Here is a 16,044-nt window from a genome sequence, read left to right as displayed (position 1 = left end):
AAAGGGTCTTTAGGATAAAGTAGCATAACTAAAACACTGTTGCTCTGTGGTAACATGGTAATATGGTCATTTCAACACATGCACACATTATTCATTTTAAGGTAATACATAAAGACTGTTAATCACCAGGAAACCAGGTTGTTTTATGCACTCTGAAGTCGCTTAGTTCCTATGTATTTCCATCCTATTGCCGTGTTATTCCTGTGCTGTAAAGTACAGCTTGTGAGGCTTTGCACTTCTGCTATGCACTGCAGTAACTATGAGACTGTTTTATTTACTCTACTTGAAAACTAAAGTTGTTTTAATGTGACTGAATGTCCTCGGACGTTGTGAGGCTCAGCAGGAAAAGGTTTTACATTCCTACAAATACAAGGTAAACCTCTCCCAAACTGAAGGTTTTTATTCAGCCTGTTACTACTTGTCGCTAACCAAGCTTTTTGGACGAGTATCAGGGTTTCTGCGATGCATCAAAAAGCTTTTAAAATCATTGACTGAATTGTGCCAAAATCAAGGCCTTAAATGTGATTGAAAATGCATTTATGTGCAGCCAGAATTAAATCTAAATTTCTTTGAAAATAATGATATTGCTTGATATTTTATGCCAAAAATACAAAATGACTGTCCAAAGTTTAGTTTTAGTGCCAATTTGCCAAATTTCCTTTTGAAATATCCAAATTTTACTTCTTGGGCTTAATCTAACATGTTTCCATATCTTTTGAAATAATACATGCGTAGATTTTAGTGTTTGTGGCATTAAAGGAGCTATACCCGATTGAATGAAAATGATTTTATCCTCCTTTAGTATATTGTAAACTCAAACGTGTGGGGAAAACAGCGTGCAACAAATTCTGAAACATTTGTATCAATTTTGTGAACTTTCAGGCTATTTTTGTGAAAGTGACCCTGAAAAGTGACCCTGCAAGTTGCGAAATTTGCCTATAAACTTGTCCCTGTAAAGAATGTGGATGCTACAAATATATTAGGAATGTTAGGAATGAGTTTGGTGCACACCCTTTCATTGTTTGCAATAAAAAAAAAAAAAATCAGGTATAGGGCCTTTAAATATATTGCAATTGGGCATTAAACAGGCATTACATTTGCTTTCTATAGAAGACAGACGCTTATGAACTTTTGTCTATAATGGGAAATTCCTGTACGACTGAGAGCTTGCGTAACATATGGTAACTTTCTACTTTCCTTAATCCTTCAGGTGCATTTTCATGTAAACTGTGCGAGAGCTCAGTTGTTCAGCTGACCAATGGTATGTTTAAACAATGGCAACATTAAAACTGTATTTAAGTTTTTACGTTTTATGCTGTTTTTTTTCCACCTTTCTTATAGTTCTTAGTTTGGCGAAGAAATAGGAGGACATACATACATTTTCAACTGCTTTTATTTTTCAATTGATTGTATTCTGTGGTCTAAAAGTCAATTGAATGAAATGTATTTTACTCTTAGAACTGTAATCTAAAGAATGTGAGCAGTAGGGGGCGGTAGTGAGCTGGAACTCAGCAGAAAAGAGCTCCGTGTGTTGTGTTCTGCGTTAGCGTTAGCTCTCGAGCTCTGATTTAAAACGGAGCACAGTGTGTGTTTTATCTGGTGAAATATGGCAAATGTGAAGCAGAAAGACGAGCTGGAGCTTTGGGATCCCGCAGAGGTGGACGACGGGTGAGTTTAGAGCAGTGACGGGACGCTCCCGGTCCCGTTATGCGCAATAATAATGAGTAGCAGGGCCTTTATGACGCGGACTCCGCACACACACAGGGACCAGCGCAGACTGTTGGATGACATCGCGTTTTCCTTTTTGCTGAGTCCATCCTTAATTGTTTCTGGATTGTAGTAACGACAGATATTTTGGGCATTGACATGAAAACCTTTTGCTTTTTAAAATGTATTTTTTTTATTTTTTTACAGAGGGATTAAAGAAGACCCAGACCGCGAAGGTAAGAAAAGCCCTGATGAATGAATAAATCTGACTAAAATGTAGTAACACATTTTATTTGAGATAAGTCATGAAAACATCCAGCTCTGAAATAGGGCTATCGTTATGGTATTGATATCGAGATATGACCATTCAAAATATTCAAATCTAAAAAGCAAGATATAAACAATATAGATTTTCATCAATAAAGCTGCGCTCTTTTGTATTATGATTATATTTTTCTGAGAAATTCTTAGTTTTCACCTAATCCATAGTTATATCGTATCGATATATCGAGATATGACATTTTGTCCATATCGGTCAGCCCTACTGAAAGGATAAAGAAATACAAGAAATACAAGTTTCTTCTGCTTCTTCTTCTTCTGCTTCTTCTTCTGCTTCTTCTGCATCTGCTGCTTCTGCTTCTTCTGCTACTGCTTCTACTTCTTCTGCTTCTTCTACTGCTTCTTCTGCTACTGCTTCTTCTTCTGCTTCTTTTTCTTCTTCTGCTTCTTTTTCTTCTTCTGCTTCTTCTTCTGCTTCTTCTTCTGCTTCTTCTTCTGCTTCTGCTTCTTCTTCTGCTTCTTCTTCTGCTTCTTTTTCTTCTTCTGCTTCTTCTTCTGCTTCGTCTGCTACTGCTTCTACTTCTACTTCTTCTGCTTCTTCTTCTGCTTCTTCTTCTGCTTCTTCTGCTACTGCTTCTTCTTCTGCTTCTTCTTCTGCTTCTTTTTCTTCTTCTTCTGCTTCTTCTTCTGCTTCTTCTGCTACTGCTTCTTCTTCTGCTTCTTCTTCTGCTTCTTTTTCTTCTTCTTCTGCTTCTTCTTCTGCTTCTTCTGCTACTGCTTCTTCTTCTGCTTCTTCTTCTGCTTCTTTTTCTTCTTCTTCTGCTTCTTCTTCTGCTTCTTCTTCTGCTTCTTCTGCTACTGCTTCTTCTTCTGCTTCTTCTTCTGCTTCTTTTTCTTCTTCTTCTGCTTCTTCTTCTGCTTCTTCTTCTTCTGCTTCTTCTTCTGCTTCTTCTTCTGCTTCTTCTGCTTCTTCTGCTTCTTCTTCTGCTTCTTCTTCTTCTGCTTCTTCTTCTGCTTCTTCTTCTGCTTCTTCTTCTGCTTCTTCTGCTTCTTCTTCTGCTTCTTCTTCTGCTTCTTCTTCTGCTTCTTCTGCTTCTTCTTCTGCTTCTTCTTCTGCTTCTTCTTCTTCTTCTTCTGCTTCTTCTTCTGCTTCTTCTTCTGCTTCTTCTTCTGCTTCTTCTGCTTCTTCTTCTGCTTCTTTTTCTTCTTCTTCTGCTGCTTCTTCTGCTTCTCATCATCATCATCATCCTCATCATCATCAATCGACTTTAATCAAACGAGAAACTGTTTGGACACACTGGTTGGCTTCATACATCCATGGAAAACCTGGAAAAGTCATTGAATTTGCAAATAAAATGTTCAGGCCGTAGATACGTTTTGGAATGTTATAGTAAGTCATGGAAAGGGTTTGGGAATTGATGAAATATAGTTGGGATTTTTAAATATAATTCAATCAAAAAATGTGCCGTCGGCAAGCCCGATGCCCTTTTTTTTAGATTTCCAATGACGTCACATTTTCCCCACAACTTCATATGATGAAAGTGTGTAAACCACCACGAGTCCGACTCTAAATGTAAACACAAGCCTTACCTGTCTGTACGTCTCTACATGAAACACTGCTGCTTTAAAGACTTGTCATTTGGTGATCAATTGTTTATGACGTCTGTCTGTCAGTCACTGCAGGTGTTCCGAGTCCACATGAGGCTGATCCCAGTCTGCTCCAGATTAAAGAGGAACCAAAGGAGGTTCAAATCAAACAGGAGATGATTGAAGTGTTCCCAGTCATTGTGTCGGTGAGGAGTGTGAAAGAAGAATCTCTGCTTCATGAAACTGCGGAGGAGGAGAACAGAGATGGAGCTGAAGCAGAGAGTTTTTCTGACACCGACGACTCTCGAGACTGGACTTTTTCATCAGAACAAACTCACACTGAGCAGCTGCAGGCTCATGAGAACAATGTGAGTGGAGAAGGATGTCCAGACAAACCACACCAATGCTCTCACTGTGGGAAGGGGTTTCAAACTAGTAAAAGTTTAAGGAGCCATGTGCGGACTCACACGAGAGAGAAATCATTCAGCTGTACAATGTGTTCAAAGAGTTTCAGATTAAAAGGGGATTTAACAGTTCACTTAAGAAGACACACAGGAGAGAAGCCATTCAGGTGTTTAGATTGTGAGAAGGCATTTGCATGTAAGAAGGATCTAAATAAACACATGCTTACTCACACAGGAGAGAAGCCATTCAGGTGCTCTGTGTGTGCGGAGAGTTTTTCACGGAACAGTCACCTGAAAACACACGTGAGAACTCACACAGGAGAGAGGCCATTCAGTTGTCCAATTTGTCCAATGAGCTATTTACAAAGTGATCATCTGAAAACACACATGAGAACTCACACAGGAGAGAAGCCATTCAGGTGTTCTGTGTGTGCAGTGAGTTTTTCACGAAACGGTCAACTGAAGACACACATGATGATACACACAGGAGAGAAGCCATTCAGGTGTTCGGTTTGTACTATGACTTTTTCACGAAATGGTCAGCTGAAAACACACATAATGACTCACACAGGAAAGAAGCCATTCAAGTGTTCTGTATGTGAAGTGAGTTTTTCACAAAACAGTCACCTGAAAATACACATGAGGAGTCACACAGGAGAGAGGCCGTTCACGTGTACTGTGTGTGAAGTGAGTTTTTCACAAACTTGTCACCTGAAAAACCACCTGAGAACTCACACAGGCGAGAGGCCCTTCAAGTGTGCAGTGTGTGAGGTGAGTTTTTCACAAAATAGTTACCTAAAAATACACATGCGAACTCACACAGGAGAGAGGCCATTCAGGTGTTCTCTTTGTGAAATGGGTTTTTCACAAAATGGTCACTTGAAAAGCCACATGAGAACTCACGAGAGAACTCATGAGAGACCAAACTCAAGTGAAACACCAGACCTTCCTGTGCCCCTAACACAGCTCCCTACCAGTTAGGACAAGGACAGTGACCCGGATTTTACTTGTACTGTTGGGGACATAGACTGTGTGTGTTTTCAGTGTTTGGTGGGGAAACTCCTTAAATGTGTTGCAGTGCAGGAGGATACAGAGTTTGAAGTCCATGTTTGGATGATGTTTTTTTTTTCTTTTCAATCAGCCGATATATGGACATTTTTCTACATCAGCATCAGCCATTTACAGAGTGTATAAGACCGATATATTTATTCAGGCACTTGTGTGGCCACTGCTCCGATAGTGATGCACTCACTGCACTGGAGTGGAGGCTGAAGTGATCATTTGGATTTTCTATCAAATGCTACATGTGTAAGTGCTAATTTAAAGTTTAATTGTGTTTTGAGGGGAAATGTAAGACAGTAGTCTTTTTGGATGCATCAAAAAGCCTTAAAAGTCTTTAAATGAATTGTGCCAATGTCAAGGCCTTACATATGATGAGAAATTACAGGTAATATATTTGCTAACTATAAAAGACAAATGATTTGTCTATTATGGGGAATTCCTGTACGACTGAGAGGTTACACAAACGTGTAACATATAGTAGCTTTCTACAAAAGCTGTTCAGCTGACCAATGGTGTGTTTAAACAATGGCAAAATTCAAATCTTATTTAAGTTTTTACGTTTTATGCTGTTTTTTCCCCCACCTTTCTTATAGTTCTTAGTTTGGCCTGGTAATATATGAAAGAGTGTCATTTTCTCAATATGTAACCCAATTAAAGTTTATTGAATTCAGTCTGGAACAGTTCTCATGGTAGTGGTTTAGTAGAAGAAGTAGGCGACAAGTTAACTTTTTTTAACATAAATAACACTTTTGAAACACAGTTAAGTTCATGTAACTACGGAATAGGAGCACAGCACAGGATTAGACATCTTTCACAGTTTCATCAATTATCCTTAATGTTATTTACAAGTAAGAAAGCACACTGTTATTCTCCAGCAGAGAAAAAACACTGAAATGAGATGATTTTAGGGACAAAAAGAGCACTTGATTATATCTGTGCTGGATCACTAAAATTTGACCATTAAACTCTACAATTGTTCCACTTGTAACACATACATAAACATTCAACTCCTGTTTATTTTTCTATTGAATGAATTCTGTAGTGGAAAAGTAAATATGTTCACATCGACTGAATGAAATGCATGTATTTTATTTGTGTGATGTGAGCCGCAGCACTAGGGGGCAGTAATGAGCTCAAACTCCGCTGAAGAGTCTGTGTTGTGCTCCTGTGCTAGCGTTAGCATTAGCTCTGCAAGCTTTAACCGGACAGAGCGCTGTAAACATGGCAAAGGTGAAGCAGAAAGACGAACAGGAGCTTTCTGATCCCGCAGAGGTGGACGGCGGGTGAGTTTAGAGCAGTACAATAATAGTAATGTTTATTTATCACACACGGACTCCGCACACACTGAGACCAGCATCCTCACTGTTGTATTTCATCTTCTCGTTTCGTTTCTCTTCTAACTCCGAGCCTTACACGTCTTCCTTGCGTTTGTTTCTTTTACAGAAAGATCAAAGAGGACCCAGATCGCGCAGGTAAGAGAAGCCCGGATGAAATCTCATGGAATTTGCTAATAAAATGTCCATATAAGCCTAATGGTTTTGTTGAGAGGATTATGGTGAGTGACCAAACCAAACCAAACTGTATTATTGAATGTTATGACTGAGTGAAGTCTTTATAGAAGGCTGTGAGGACGGACTGACTGAACTTGAAGCTTTATTATAAGTGATCAATTATAATTGGCTCAAATGAACACAAGCCAAACATTAATATTGACTTCAGTGCAAGGGATATTCATTTCAAGGGGGCCTCAGTAAACTGTGGGGTGGTGCCAAACCCCCATCTGACAGATCCGTTCACATAAACTGGCTTTTTGTCGATGCAGCTCCTCAGCCACGTAAAGCACCTGTATTTGGCTTATCATATTGTTTTAGGAGACACCATAGCCAAGACAAAGCCACAGAGCTCAGGACAGACTGATGTCTCACTCTAAAGTTGGGAGAAATCATGTTGACAGCCCTGGCAAAACAACCAGTCAACTTCATTTTGGTGATGTCAAAGCCTAGTTAGAAATGATTAATGCATTATGAATATTAGAGTATATAAGTGGCCTCTGATTCAAATGTTCAATCAGATTCAGTTTCTGCTTATTGCGGGGTCGGATACTCATCCATAACTACCAAACATCATTTAATACTATGTCATTGATGAAAAAACCTCAGAAATATAAAGGCTATGAAATGCTCATGCTATAGAGTTCGGGAATGTGACGTCATATCGCTAAGCATTACGGGATTAGCAGCCATTGTAAACTAATGGAGATTTTAAAATACTGGAGTTATTGTTCACGTTAAAACACTTGGAGACCACAGTGAGTTAGATGTATTCACCAGCAGTAACTCAGCAGCTAACGGAGTCGTTCCACTGGTTTTTTCTCCACTTTTTATACTGTTTCTAGCTAATGTTAGTTTATGGAAATGTATGCTAACAGCTGCAAAGATGGCGGATCTCCATGGTAACTGTGGACATTCCCGAACTCTATACCTCACCATTGGGATAGAATGCTCAATTTAAAAAGGTCATTGAATGCGCTTTTTGGAACAAAATCAGAATTTTTTTATTGCCTTTGTCAGTGAACAGGTTCACAAACTAGGAATTTTCTTCGGAGCAATCGTGCAGCAAACCTATTAGAGGTCGACCGATATGAGTTTTTCTAAGGCTGATGCTGATTTTGGTTGATTATTATTTTCGACCAATATTTTTGGTTGATGTTTCCGAAAATAATCCTGTAACACACCTCCGGGTCCTGGAGGTGTACAGGTCCTCAAGAGATGAGAGCTTATAGTCGATCACCTCAACGGCACGCACAATGCGCTGCAGTCGTCCCAGGCTGTGGTGCTGGCGTGCTATGCGGTGATGGAGGAGGGACTCAGTGATGGCTGTGTAGAACTGCACCAGCATCTTGGCAGCTTCAGTTTCCTCCACAAACAGGATCCTGGCGTTGGTTCCCGGGGAGTCCAGATGCAGGTGGAGGTCCAGGTTGACTGTGTCGTCCACAAACCTGTTGGCTCTGTAGGTGAACTTGCAGCAGGTCCAGGAGGTGGGGCAGGACCAAGCGCTCAAAAGACTTCCTGGGGACAGACGTCAACGCCACCAAGCTGCAATTATTAAGTCCTGTGATCTGTGGCTTCTTGGGACGTTGGTGGATGATTTGAAGCAAGCTGGCACGTGGCAGAACACCAGGGAAGTGTTGAAAATGTCTGAACACTTCCCTGCCAACTGTTCCGTGCAGACTCGGATATCTACTGGTGGTTATTGTAGCTGGCTCTTCTTTGTTGGCATTAAACTTACACCTGGAAGTGTAACAAAGCTGACAAAGCATGTTCCTCATGTATGTGAGCTCGTCCACTCATCACTGTGCTGTATGTACGCTCCCCCTGAGCATCCCACCATGAGTCTGACTCTGATTTTAAACAAAGGCGTACTTGACTGCATGTCTCTACATGAAACACTGCTGCTTTAAAGAATTGTCATTTGTCGATCAAGTGTTTTAATGAAAGGATCCTGAATTACGATCCACAGAGGTCCAGTTAAAAGAAAAGTGCCAAGAGAAAACCCGATAGCTATGTGATCAATGTATTGTTATATCGTGGCCGACATGGGTAAGAAGCTCATCTTCCCAGAGGTGATACTGTCCACAACTCTCAGGCCAGATATTATTATCTGGTCTCAAGAGGGGAAGAAAGTCCTTCTAGTGGAGTTGACTGTCCCTTGAGAAGAGGCAGCGGAGAGAAAGAAAGCCAAGTACCAGCAGTTGGTACAGGACTGTCGGGACAAGCGTGGTCAACTTGGCTATTTGCAGTAGAGTGGGGTGGAGAGCTTTTCCAGCCAACTCCATTTGGAACTTGTTGATTAAAGTTGGAGTGTGAGGACAAAAGTGGAAGGCAGCTGCTCGGAGGTTGGGAGAAGCAGCGGAAAGAAACTCCTGTTGGCTCTGGCATAAGAAGGAGGAGGCCGGAGCCCGGAGGAGAGGGCAGTGACTGGCCATCACTGCCGACCCATCAACAGGAGAGTTGGTGGGTTGGTTGGGAACCACTTGATGACCACACCTCCGGGCCAAAGGTAGATGTAGGCATCACTGATGGAATTCCAATCATGTACTTTTTGTAGCCTTTACTAAATGCATCCTTACTGTTGTATTTCATCTAACTAAATCATTTCTGTCCTTTGAAAAGAATGCAATTAATTAAATCCTGTTATTGTTTTTTAACTCAATAAAAAATACATTTGGCACATAGCAGAATGCCTATGTTTTTTTACACAATGTTGCCAGTGCAATGTTGTGTTTGTCCTCTTTGCTTTGCACTAGACCGTCCTGGTTTGGTCCTGGTTTAGTCCAAGTTCAGACCTGCTTCCTCCTCTTTTTTTCTTTTCTTTTTTTTTAGAAAGTGGAGAAACATTGGTACTATTTTTTGTTAATTTAGGGGATTTACGATGGGGTTCTAAGTTCGGATCCATGGTTTGGGTTTGGACAGGTAGGCGCGTAGGTCCGGATCCGGACCAAGATCTGCTAATCTGTGACCTCTAGTTTATGGTGTCTGTCTGTCACTGCAGGTGTTCCGAGTCCACATGAGGCTGATCCCAGTCTGCTCCAGATTAAAGAGGAACCAAAGGAGCTTCAAATCAAACAGGAGTTGATTGAAGTGTTCCCAGTCATTGTGTCGGTGAGGAGTGTGAAAGAAGAATCTCTGCTTCATGAAACTGCGGAGGAGGAGAACAGAGATGGAGCAGAAGCAGAGAGTTTTTCTGACACTGACGGCTCTCGAGACTGGACTTTTTCATCTGAACAAACTCACACTGAGCAGCTGCAGGCTCATGAGAACAATGTGAGTGGAGAAGGATGTCCAGACAAACCACACCAATGCTCTCACTGTGGGAAGGGGTTTCAAACTAGTAAAAGTTTAAGGAGGCATGTACAGACTCACACAGGAGAGAAATCATTCAGCTGTACAATGTGTTCCAAGAGTTTCAGCTCAAAATGCGATTTAAAAGTACACTTAAGAAGACACACAGGAGAGATGCCATTCAGGTGTCCAGATTGTACGAAGGCATTTACATGTAGGAAGATTCTAAATAGACACATGCTCACTCACACAGGAGAGAAGCCATTCAGGTGCTCTGTTTGTGCAATGAGGTTTTCACAAAATGGTCACCTGAAAACACACATGAGAACTCACACAGGAGAGAAGCCATTCAGGTGCACCGTGTGTGCAGAGAGTTTTTCACGAAATGGTCAACTGAAGGTACACATGATGAGTCACACAGGAGAGAAGCCATTCAGATGCACTGTATGTGCGGTGAGTTATTCACGAAATGGTCAACTGAAAATACACATGATGAGTCACACAGGAGAGAAGCCATTCAAGTGTACAGTTTGTGCTGTGAGTTTTTCAAGAAATGGTCACCTGAAGACACACATGAGAACTCACACAGGAGAGAAGCCATTCAAGTGTTCTGTATGTGAAATGAGTTTTTCACAAAAAAGTTACATGAAAATACACATGAGAACTCACACAGGGGAGAGACCATTCACGTGTACTGTGTGTGAAATGAGTTTTTCACAAAGTCATAACCTGAAAAATCACCTGAGAACTCACACAGAAGAGAAGCCATTCACGTGTACGGTTTGTCCAATGACTTATTTACAAAAGGATCACCTGAAAAAACACATGATGACTCACACAGGAAAGAAGCCATTCATGTGTTCTGTTTGCGGAGTGGGGTTTTCACAAAACAGTCACCTGAAAATACACATGAGAAGCCACACAGGAGAGAGGCCGTTCACGTGTGCCGTCTGTGCAGCGACGTTTTCACAAAGTTGTCACCTGAAAACCCACATGAGAACTCACACAGGAGAGAGGCCCTTCAGGTGTTCAGTATGTGCAGGGAGTTTTCCACAGAATAGTTACCTAAAAATACACATGCGAACTCATACAGGAGAGAGGCCATTCAGGTGTTCTATTTGTACTAGCACTTTTTCACGAAATGGTCACTTGAAAAGCCACATGAGAACTCACGAGAGACCAACCTCAAAGTGAAACAACGGCTGCGTCTGAAATGTGACAAGAAGTCCAGGAAGCTCCTTTGTCAATTGACCTGGACATGATTCATCATCAGCTATGACCAGGATTAGGAGGCAGTTAGAAGGCGGTTAGAAAAGGAGCTGTGATGCTTCTTGTTATGAGTATCAAGCAGGTCATACCAGCGATTAAAGCCACAGCAGCACCTGAAGGTTTCAATACTGGAAATACTTTGACTTTGCAGATTTACTTATATTTGCTTATATTTTACAAGAACAAAATGTAGCCCACGTGGCTAATTTGCATAACCTCCTCTGGAAAGAATAGCCCTGCTGTTTTTTCCCCTTTATGTGCTGTTTTTGTGAAACATACTGTATCTATGTTCTTTTATTTTTGTCCCTCAAATCATGCCTTGAGCTGCTTGTGAAGCTCTATGAGCTGTCAATGGGCATGAAAAGTGTAATAAACTCAAACTTGAACTACTTGCAACGGATATTTATTTAATCAAAAACTTGACTGTGACAAAGTTAGTATAGCCAGAGCCTTGGTTAGCCGCATTTAGCATTTGTTTTTGGGCTGGTTCTGATACTTTGGATGCTCTAACTGTGGCTCACAGTTCATTTCAAATAATTGCAATCATAGCCTATTACACTCTGTGCTTTCACCAACATTTGCCCAACTATGGAAACCCTGCAGTTGTTGTTGCATATTCATACAAAAATTAAAGGAACAGGCCACCATTTTCCATACTGAGATATGTTCTTACCTGAGCTTAGACGAGTTGATGCGTACCTGTCTGGTCTTTGTGTGTGCCTGTGGAAGATCGTGGTAGCTTCCAACTTCAACCCGCTTGGAGCTATTGGAATATATTGGGAGAGGCCAAATGCTAGCAACATCTTTCGTCGTTTTGTGTGACTGAGGGCACGCACAAAGACCAGACAGGTAAGCATCAACTCGTCTAAGCTCAGGTAAGAACATATCTCAGTATGGAAAAACAGTGGCCTTGTTCCTTTAAATTCTTTTTATGTTTCAATTGAATGTAGTCTGAAATGGCGGTTCTGTTGGGACCCAAAAGTGGGCCTTTAAACTATTTGCAGTGTGTCTTGAACCTTTGTCAGGGAAGGTTCATTTTAAAATATGTCTTATGAACATTACAAACACACGACCCGAGTAATATGACAAGTTGTCTCCATAATTAATATTTGGAGGAATATCGTGTTTTACAATCAATTTAATAGATTAAAATGGTGGTTTACTGGTTAAAAATACGATTTGGATTGCATCTTATCATCTTATGGTAATGGATCCCAAAGTCATACCATTTGAGAACCTCTATCATAAAAGCCTCACGGACCAGTGTTGAAAACATGCAGTCTTCCCATGCATCTGATTAGGAAAGTATATGTTCATATAAGTAAATGTTTTTGAATCATGTTGAGCAAGTACCTTTCATAAACCTATTTGTGGGAACACCCAGATAATGTGTTGCATTGTAAACCTGAGCACTAGAGGGCGGTAGGGAGTGCAGACTCAGACCAGAAGAGATGTGTTGCACTGCTGCGTTAGATCTGTTAACGTGTCTTAAAAGTTCTTTCTTGATCGATTAAACAGACGGTCCAAAATGGCAGCAACATGTGCTCTCTGTGGGAGGATGACACAGGGTTTAGCTCACCTCAAACTCTGGGGTTGGTGCTTTAGGTGTTCAAGTTCATAATTAAAAAAAAAAAAAAAAACATCACTTATTCTTTACTCCAATAGTACAAGTGAAGTGTAGACTTAAAATAAATGTGTGTTTGGTTTATTTACAGTAAATGTTACATCTTACGAGGGCCAAGAGTCAGTTGTTGTGAGTGAACCCCGGGTTGGGACACTCGCTGCGTTAGACTCCTGTGGGCAACATTGTCTTATTGTCAAAGTAGATCAAACGACCCCTCGCCGACTCCGCCAGATGACATCACACCCCCATCCTTGTACGGGACCGAGGGGGGGGGCTCTTTGTACCCATTTGGCCTCAGTTCAGCCCCTGTCCCGAAGTGAATCTGGGAAAACACTTGGCGCTGCAGATCAAAGACACCTTTCTTTCTTTTTTCTCTTTGTGTCAATGTCAGTGGATCGCAGAGGGGCTATAGAGGTATGCACAGTTCAGCTGCTGTGTGGATAGTGGAGAGTGGGCTTGTAAATGCTGGGGCGTAAGGGGGAGGTAGGAATCCTCCACTGGCAGTGTTTTTTTTTTACATAGTGAAACACAGTAGTGGTGGGTAGTCGGAGAACGTTGTACAAGGGATGGAGTCATGGGATAGAGATTGGCAGCAGGGTGCACTGTTGTTTGTGTGGCATGTCGAGTGGTTAATGATATTAAATTAACATGAGCTTGACAGTTATGAAGGAGAAATATACCACAGATTTAGGCTTTCATTTATTAATGCGGATTTCCTCACCCATTGAGTTGGACCTATCAGAACAGAGAGGAGCCTCAGATCACACAGGGTCTCGCGAAAGAGTTTGTGAATAAAATTTTTAAGACACCTCATCATCAGAGCAAAAATGAGACTTTCCTCTTACAGTTTAGGATTAAAATGGCTAGCCTGATAAACTTCTTATTTAAATGTGGGTTATATGTTGTAAGTAAGTAAGTACTGTTTATTTATATAGCACCTTTCACAGACAAAGGTCACAAAGTGCTTCACAAAGTTACAAATAAAAATACAAAGTACATCTACATTTACAGTCACAAAACATGGCGGTCACAAAACAACCCTTATTCCACTGGAATTGAAACGCTTTCTAAAAGAAGTTTTCAGTTTACTCTTAAAAACATCAACACAATCAAGTTAGCGCAAGAAAGTGGAAGATCGTTCCAGAGCGTTGGCGCGACCACCTGGAAGGATCGATCTCCTCTGGTCTTGGGTGCGAGGGACCATGAGAAGGTTCTGGTCCTGAGACCTGAGCCTCCGAGAGGGGGTAGAGGACACAACAAGTCTCTAATGTAGGAGGGAGCCTGACCATGCAAGGCTCTGAAGGTCAACACCAGCTCCTTTAGACACAAGAATAAACTGTTGCAATAGTCTAAACAGGAAGTCACAAAGGTGTGGATAATCATTTCAAGAGCATCTGGACACATCCTTGACACTCCTCTGTCAAATATGAAGCATTTCTGCAGATCAATGTAGATCTTTGCTATGAGCAAAGAGGAGGCAGGAGGCAGCGGAGCATCAGGGCGACACGTTTCTGATCAAAACACAATTCAGATACATTCATCTGTCTGTCCAGTGTCAGCAAAGTGTTGACTGCACTTCATTTCCCATCATCCCTTAGGCCTTTGTAGTTCAGGCGGCTGCGCAAAGGAAAGCAACTTCATCAGCGGGAGCATCAGGACTGTCGCACAGATTGCGTCACGGCCGGTGTGCACCGCTCGCCTGAAGCAACCGAGCCCACCTGGCTCATCTTAAACACACCTATTACAGGAAGCCTAATAGGAAATTGGGGGCAGGCTCCAGAAGTTCCTTGCTATTATGGCCTTTCCATAATAATGTTCTGGCCCTGTATTTTTTTCAAACAGGCTTATCATTCTTACCCCCACATTGTTCTTTTTTATTTCCCTTTTGCTATTTTTCCTTTCTCCCTTTTCTAAATATAGGAACTGGCTCCAAAAACGCAGCCAAATTGCTAGCATGAATGAGCTTCAGTTAGCCCACGCTTTTCTTTTCTTTTTTTAAATCTTCTTGTAGTCTTGTCTTTTACATCAAAATATTGTGTTTCTTTATGGTTCTGTTGATTCAAGTGTTGGTCAGAAGACTTACAATAAAAAAAAATATTAAAACAGCCCTACTGCAAAGGCCAAAGACCCGCTGAAACTGGCCCCTGGTAACCCATTCTTGAGAACCACTGCCTAAATGAAAGAGCTGCGTCTCGGTTGAGTTGCGACTCCTTCAGTTTCAGTGACGTCTCTGTCCCACAGCAGCCATTACCTGAAGCTTGACCTTCCTTGAAATGCGCAGGACCAATATTTTCCAACATCTGGATTTTAAAGTGGCCAAAGGGGAATTGCTGTGGAGCTTGAGGTCGCTCGCTTTCACGTTAATCTCAAAAGGTTTCACAAAACACACCCACGCAACACTGTAGTGATGGGACTACTGTACTCCCCCGCACTCTGAGCTCTTACACAAACTATTCTAAAATAGAAGGAATATTCAATTGAAAGCCAAAATATTTAATGGTAAATTTTTGCATTAAATTAAGTGGAAGGACAGGCACATCCAGCGGTAATTATTTCTCGTTTTGATGGCATATTGCCAGTGATGTGCACAGACATTTTGAGGGGCAGGGGCTCAACCATGAAAAAAATTAGACTCCAACCATCGAGAAAAAAAAGGGATTTATTTATTTTCTGCAACACTGTCATTGACATTGCTATTTAATATAACATACACAATACAATGTTCCATGTTGTGGACCGAAAAAACTAGATATTCTAGTTCTTCTACATCATCCTATAAAGTCTATCACAAGGCTCTGAGCTTATGATTAACATAAATACTAAATAATAATGCAAATGTAGCAGACAATACACTAAAACCTACATCAGACTTTAAGACGTTTGTCCATGTTATTTTGTAATGATCAAAATCAGCTAGCCCACAGTTAGCTTTGTCTGTTAGCCTGTTAGCTTCTACTTCGTGATTCCATTAGTGTGTATTGGTGACTTCTACCCGGTGGCAACAAAGTTGCAATTGTGGTTTTCTGGCCAGAGACACCAGGGGGAGATGAAAGACCCCCAATCATCCCATTAACAATTGTATTACCCCCACAGGGACTGTGAAAAGAGATGCCCAGTGTCCAGAGCCCAGGCACCTCCTCTTCACCCTTCTGTCTCCTCAGCTCACACTGCTTGCCCAACCATGGTAGGTAAGGCAACTTTATTTATACCGCACGTTTCATAAACAAGTCAATGATAGCCTGAGTAATGGAGCTCATTTTAAGATCATTTT

This window comes from Gobius niger (genome assembly GCF_951799975.1).
Source record: "Gobius niger genome assembly, chromosome: 18".
NCBI classification, from domain to species: domain Eukaryota; kingdom Metazoa; phylum Chordata; class Actinopteri; order Gobiiformes; family Gobiidae; genus Gobius; species Gobius niger.
Note: the sequence above shows the minus strand (reverse complement) of the source record.